Genomic DNA, 8034 nt, shown 5'->3' with positions numbered 1-8034 from the left:
GTGGGATAACCTGAGCTGCTTATTTCTCACATAAAATTAGTAAAATTACATTCCGATGTATCTGAAAAAAGAAAAATTAGAAATAAAAAAGTTTATACATTTATACTCTTCTGTTTAAGAATTGAACTGTAGTTGATTTACAGTGTTGTGTTAATTTCTGATATATAGTAAAGCGATTCATATATATATATATATATATATATATATATATTCTTTTTCATATTCTTTCCCATCACGGTTTATCACAGGGTATTTAATGTAGTTCCCTGTGCTATCCAGTAAGACCTAGTTGCTTATCCATCCTATATATTATAGTTTGCATCTGCTAATTACAAACTCCCAATATTTCCCTAGGGCTTCCTTGGTGGCCCTTGCCTGGAGAATCCCATGGACAGAGGAGCCTGATGGGCTAAAGTCCATGGGGTTGCAAAGAGTTGAACATAACTGGGCGACTTAATTTTAATATTTCCCTCCCCCACCTCTCCTCCTTGGCATTCACAAATCTGCTCTCTATGTCTGTCTGTGACTTTGTCTATTTCATAGATATGTTCATTTGTGTCATATCTTATATTCCACATATAAGTGATACCATATGTTATTTGTTAAAGTGTCTAAAATGTTTTAAAAATATTTAATTTAATTAATTTTTCATAGACCACACCACCTGGTTTGCAGGCTCTTAGTTCCCTGACCAGAGATCAAATCCAGGTCCCTGGTAATGGAACAGATTCCTAATCACTGGACTGCCAGGGAATTTTCAAAATTATCTACATTCTTAATCTAAATTTCTGTGCTTATCTTTTAAGGCTGATTTCAAGAAATTATGGACTCTTGGTGATCAATGGTCAGTATTTCATAGAACATTAAGGTAAATTTCAACAGGGTGTTGGTATCCAACTGAATGCGTTATACAACTCCTAATAAAACTTAAAAATCTTTAATTGAGAATTGACTCTGTTTGAAGTAACTATCTCTATCTATTTATCCATCTATGAACTGATGAATCTTCATTAGAATAATAAACTTCAGTGAGTTGGATATTATTGAGTAAAGTAATAACACTTCCTGTATAACCAGAAAATGGAATTGAAGAGCCCCAGCCTTAGCACTTTCCCATTTTAACTACTCAGTAGTTATAATAAGCTAAACATATGAAAAGACTCCTGGAGGAGGGCATAGCAACACACTCCAGTATTCTTGCCTGGAAAATCCCCATGGACAGAGAAGCCTGATGGCCTACAGTCCACAGGGTTGCAGAGAGTTGGACATGACTGAAGCAACATAGCACAGATTCATGAAAATACTAATTATGGACATTTCCCACACACAAAAACCATCTGTATGAAATAGAAGAACACACTTTCTAAGAAAATGTTTAAGGTGATTTCATTCATTCTTTTTTTGAATCCTGTTTCTCACAGTTTATCCCTTTTATTTTCCAGATCGATCACCCTTTTAAAAATATGGTCAATTCTACCACTGTGATCTTTGCTGATAGTTGGAAGCTAAGGTACCTACACTCCATGTTGCTATTTCTGATGTACTGGGTTACCTTGTTAGGGAATCTTCTCATCATTACTGGTCACCATATTTGACCAGAAACTTCACAGGCCCTTGTGCTTCTTCCTCAGAAATCAGTCTATTTTAGATACGTGCTATATTACTGTCACTGTCCTTAATGCCTGTGTCGACTCTCTCCCTGGTAACAGGACCATTTCAGGAGCTGCATGTGCAATCCAGATATTCTTGGTCCTTTACTTTGCCTATGTAGAGGTGATGTTCCTCAACATCATGGCCCGAGACTGCTATATAGCCATCTGCCAGCCCCTCTACTACCCAGTTATCATGAACTCCCAATTCTGTGTTCAAATGACACACCTTCCTGGTCAGTGGTCTTGTGTATGCAGGTATGCAAACATGTAAATCATTCCAGCTGACCTTCTGTCAGTCCATCGATTCTTCTCTGATGTACCCTCTCTGCTGAGGATCTCCTGCCCTGACACCTCCAGCAATTTTCTTTTACTTCTTGTATCTGTCATTGTAGTTGGTGGGGGCTGCTTTATCTTTATTACTATGTCATATGTTCACATATTTTTCACTGTGCTAAGGTTTTCAATGAGAGCAAGGAAAAGCCATTTCTACCTGTGTCCCTCACATCCTTGTGGTATCTGCCTTTCTCAGTTCTATCATCTGTGTATACTTAAGGCCTTCAGTAAGCTCTAAAACAATTAAAGATATTATTTTTTCTGCCTTTTATACCATAGTTCCTGCATTCTTAAATCTTATTATCTATAGTCTTAGAAACAGACAGGTAAAGGAAGCTGTAAGGAAAATAATATTAAGATAGTTTTATTCTGCTGCTGCTGTTGCTACATCGCTTCAATCGTGTCCGACTCCGTGCGACCCCATAGACAGCAGCCCACCAGGCTCCCCCGTCCCTGGGATTCTCCATGCAAGAACACTGGAGTGGGTTGCCATTGCCTTCTCCAATGCATGAAAGTGAAAAGTGAAAGTGAAGTCGCTCAGTCGTGTCCGACTCTTCTCGACCCCATGGACTGCAGCCCACCAGGCTCTTCAGTCCATGGGATTTTCCAGGCAAGAGTACTGGAGTGGGATGCCATTGCCTTCTCCGAGTTTTATTCTGGATGATAATAAAAATCCATTTCAATTTTATCCCAATGTCACTGAAAGAGATCCAGACTTCTATAAAATAGCTTCTTGCCTGGGTTGTATATGTTAGTCTGCTCACTCCAAATTCACTCTATTGAGATCTGTTTAATTAATCTTATACAATAATGGTTGTACCTTATATTACCCTTTCCATTTATTCTCTATAAAAATTAACTATTTTAATAAATGAATATGATCCAAGATATTTGATCAGAACCATTTTAGATTATATGTTTGCTGTTCATCAAATATTAACAATATTAATAATTCCTTGAAAGAATTCTTAGCAAATCAATATGGAGGTAATTTGTAGGCTGCGTTATCTGTATTTAGTCAGCAAAATTTGAAATAAGTATATAAAAAATATGGTAGTTAATTATATTCATTTATGTAAAAAGTACAAATAAATAGTCTATGACATTCATCGAATGAAACTAACATACAATACATCTGAAAAGTGCAGAAAAATTCCACAAAATAAAATCTAAGTAAACTGTGATTTTTTTTTTTCTTCCTCACTTATTGGTTGTGGAATTCCTATTTGTTGTTTGTGACCATGCTTTAATTCTCTAAGCTTGTTTCTTTTTCTTTTCTTTTTTTTTTTTTTGCAATTGTTTTAACAACTTCATTCTGAATGATCCATTTTCAAGGGACAAAATTTGATCCTGGGCTGAAGGTAAATGTTCCTTTTTCTTTTTTTCCCTCCAATATGTTACTTGATCTTTTTTCTCTGTGTATAGTGTCATGTCTGGCAATTCTGAAAAAATGACCTCTAATTTTTGGCCTAATTGATAACCTATGTCAGTTCTTAAATTTATTTGAGCTTATTTGGCAACCATAACATAAAAGTCTTATCTCCACCTGTAGTCCCAATTTTTTCATAAATACTTCTTTATATTCAATAGACAAATTAATTTTTTCTAAAATTTTTGTTTCCAAACTACCAAATTATTTTGCCTCATTAGTTTGCAACCACTTTGGTGTACATTCAGAATTAATTTATCTTAAGGAATTTTCTATAACAGACAAAATGGGAAATAAACCAATTTGTATAAAAATCATTAAGTGGTAAAAGAAAGGTAAATATCAGAAAATGAATTGCACTTTGATACATTGCTGAAAAATGAGGAAAGCAAAATGAATATATAACTTAATACAGCTTTTTAAATAGCCAAAATATACTTGTGCACCATTCTACTCTTTAGCTCTACAGATTTGATTATTCTGAGTACTTCATATAAGTGGAATTGTGGAGTATCTGCCTTTTTATGAGTGACATTTCATTTAGCATATTGAACTCCAGGTTCATCCATACTGGAGCATGTATTAGACTTTTCCTCCTATTTAAAGCTGAAAAATATTTCACTATATGTATGTCACATAATTTTTATCCATTCATCTTTTGGTGGATGCTTGTGATGCTTCTACCTGATGGCTGTTTTCTTGTTTTAATTAAAAGTGGTGCAAGAATGTGGACTGTATAGTTCATACTTGGTGGGATTCACTAAGAATTTCCAGGTATTTGAGCAATTTATATTCTGAGGGAAATTCAAAATTTTTCATTAAGCTTACCACAGAATTTTTTAAATTTGTATTGCTATCTCTCCATAATAATTCAACTTTACACATCACAAAGGAGGAAACAGAGGGAATTTTCTCATTATATTTCACAGGAATGAATAGAAGCATCTTAGTTTTTAAAGGGAAAGATTCTGGCACTATTATTACAGAGAGGCTTAGAAACAGGGCAATAACTTGCAATGAATGTGGAATGATTGGCATAACTTGCCTAAGAGTCTACTTTTACTCTTTTGCATTTAGCAAGAAGTTAGACCATATTGAACCAGTGCATTTAAGTCTATTTCTATATGGATAGATCCTCTCACCATTTGACTTTGTTCTCTAGTGGTTGTTAAAGACAGACGGAGAATTGTTTGGGTAAATACAATTTCTAACGAACATACTGAGGATAGAATTGTTGTAACCAGGACATTATTGCTGTTTATATTTTTTTAATTGAAATAAAATATAAACAACATAAAAGCTACCGTGTTGACCATTATAAAAGGCACAATTGTGTGGCATTATGACTGAGGTAGTTACATAATTATAAAAACACTGTTGATCTTTAACTCAATTTTAGAAATATAACTAGATTTATTTTATATCTTACCTTTGTCCTCAAAATCATTTGATTAATAAAATGAGCCTAGATTATGTCACTATTGCAGCTAATATTATCAGTTATTAGGGCAGTCAAATACAGAATGAAATTTCATTAAATGAAATTGTTAAAATTGCATCAGGTTAATATTGTTAGAAAGGTATCATGATAGATAAATAAGACTTTCTTTAGTTCAGAGAAATGGGTCAAGCTCTACTTTTACATATATTTTACATATATACATACATACAATATTACATGTTTTACATATAATTCATACATTTATTGTTTTATAGATGAATACCCATGTGAAGGAATTTTTATGAATTAAAGTGATCAGAAAAATTAAGTGTTAATTTAATGTGCAAAAAAAATCCCAAATTGAATGTTAACAATTTAGAACTATTAGTAGATATCAGTCTTGATTACAACTTTGTGTTTTATTCTACTCTAAGATATTTTACAATAAAGCAGCTCATAGCATCAGGAGATGGGAACTATCACAACCCTATAGTAAATATTTTACCACTATATCTCCCATTTGAATGCAAAATCCTTGGTGGTAACTCCTCTGCAAACAAAGAGAGCATCAAAATAAAATTTAATGTTAAAAGCTTTCCTTTATGTAATGTCATTTATCCTTGATAGCTATTCTCAACTGAATCTTTTAGATGAAATAGAGATATGTTCAGGGGTTATTAATTTTTTTTTTTTTTTTTGCATTTTTTCTTTTTTTTTTCTTTTATTTTTTTTCTAATTTTATTTTATTTTTAAACTTTATATAATTGTATTAGTTTTGCCAAATATCAAAATGAATCCGCCACAGGTATACATGTGTTCCCCATCCCGAACCCTCCTCCCTCCTCCCTCCCCATACCATCCCTCTGGGCCGTCCCAGTGCACCAGCCCCAAGCATCCAGCATCGTGCATCGAACCTGGACTGGCAACTCGTTTCCTACATGATATTTTACATGTTTCATTGCCATTCTCCCAAATCTTCCCACCCTCTCCCTCTCCCACAGAGTCCATAAGACTGTTCTATACATCAGTGTCTCTTTTGCTGTCTCGTACACCGGGTTATTGTTACCATCTTTCTAAATTCCATATATATGCGTTAGTATACTGTATTTATGTTTTTCCTTCTGGCTTACTTCACTCTGTATAATAGGCTCCAGTTTCATCCACCTCATTAGAACTGATTCAAATGTATTCTTTTTAATGGCTGAGTAATACTCCATTGTGTATATGTACCACTGCTTTCTTATCCATTCATCTGCTGATGGACATCTAGGTTGCTTCCATGTCTTGGCTATTATAAACAGTGCTGCGATGAACATTGGGGTACACGTGTCTCTTTCCCTTCTGGTTTCCTCCGTGTGTATGCCCAGCAGTGGGATTGCTGGATCGTAAGGCAGTTCTATTTCCAGTTTTTTAAGGAATCTCCACACTGTTCTCCATAGTGGCTGTACTAGTTTGCATTCCCACCAACAGTGTAAGAGGGTTCCCTTATCTCCACACCCTCTCCAGCACTTATTATTTGTAGACTTTTGGATCGCAGCCATTCTGACTGGTGTGAAATGGTACCTCATAGTGGTTTTGATTTGCATTTCTCTGATAATGAGTTATTAATTTTTTTATAGTACCTCACATGTAAATTGTTGCTCAGTTGCCCAGTAGTGTACATCACATAAGCTATACTAATTTTGATTTTTACATGAAGACTTAGCTTTTCTTTTATATCAAACATTTTGTTGTTCAGTCTCTCAATCGTATCTGATTCTTTGAAACCCCATGGACTGCAGCATGCCAGACTTCCCTGTCCTTCACCATCTCCCAAAGCTTGCTCAGACTCATGTCCATTGAGTCAGTGATGCCATCCAAACGTCTCATCCTCTGTCACCCCCTTCTCCTCCTGCCTTCAATCTTTCCCAGCATCAGGGTCTTTTCCAATGAGACAACTCTTCGTATCAGGTGGCCAAAGTATTGGAGCTTCAGATTTAGCATCAGTCCCTCCAATGAATATTCAGGATTTATTTCTCTTAGGATGGATTAGTTTAATCTTCTTGCAATCCAAGGGATTCTCAAGAGTCTTCTCCAATACCACAGTTTAAAAATATCAATTATTTTAATATTTCATTAAATATTTCAGTATTTTATAAATCAAACTCATTGAAAGAGATGTTTGATGGATGAGTAAAGTACCCTGGAAGTTTACAAGGATTATTAGCAAAAATGTACATCTGTGCAATTAACAAGTATTAACAAATAATCACTACTGTGCTTCAAATCTAATCATTTGAAACTAATAATTTGTGTTTTACCAAAACACCCCTAAGATACTACCTTATGGTACAGATCTGGTGTGTGTCTCTTCATATGACTTCTTTGTATCAGATGGCAAGGTTTATACGGAATGCTCTTCAAGAAAAAAATTTTAATGGCCTAATTAAGGAGACTCCCTTGTAAAATATTACAAAATTAAGCAACTCCTTGTTGAAGATCTCTATTTGTAAATATCTGTTTACATGGGTATTTCCTATAGCTTGCTGACAGTTATAGTATTATATATAGAAAAATCTTATCCTAAGAGTCACATGATAAACCTTTTAGATTTTGATTTATCTTATTGGTTGTAATTTTGTCCACTTAAAATTTTACTTAAAGGAAGGAAAACGACAAAATAGTATCTGCAGAAGTGATTAAGACGAGGTGGCAAGAATAAATAGAACTTTACAAGAAAGGTCTTAATGACCTGGATAACTATGATGGTGTAGTCACTCACCTAGGGAGCTAGACATCCTGGAGTATGAAGTCAAGAGGGTGTTAGGAATAATTTCTATGAACAAAGCTATGTGATGAAATTCCAGCAAAGCTATTTAAAGTCCTAAATTGTTCATTTAATACATTCCTCTATCGAAAGACATTTAGGTTGCTTCCATGTTTTGGCTATTATAATACGGCTGCAGTGAATGTGGAAGTGCATGTGTAATTTGTCTTATGGGATTCTCCGGACACATGTCCAGGAGTAGAATTGCTGAATCACATGATAGTTTTATTTTTAGTTTTAAGTGAAAATCCGTACCATTCTCCACAATAGATGTACCAGTTTACATTGCCACCAACAGTGCAAAAAGATTCCATTTTCTCCATATGTCTCCAGCATTTATTATCTATAGACTTTTTTGTTCTGATTTTATTAA

The 8034-nt window shown here is 34.5% G+C and overlaps 1 pseudogene; it reads left to right on the top strand.

Moving 5' to 3' along the window:
* Positions 1–1463: 1463 nt before the first annotated feature.
* Positions 1464–2350, top strand: LOC113896615 (annotated as a pseudogene).
* The last annotated feature ends 5684 nt before the right edge of the window (positions 2351–8034 follow it).

The sequence above is a fragment of the Bos indicus x Bos taurus genome, chromosome 7, assembly GCF_003369695.1.
Source record: "Bos indicus x Bos taurus breed Angus x Brahman F1 hybrid chromosome 7, Bos_hybrid_MaternalHap_v2.0, whole genome shotgun sequence".
NCBI classification, from domain to species: Eukaryota; Metazoa; Chordata; class Mammalia; order Artiodactyla; family Bovidae; genus Bos; species Bos indicus x Bos taurus.
The sequence above is the reverse complement of the archived record's forward strand: the minus strand, read 5'-3'. Positions and strand labels throughout refer to the sequence as shown.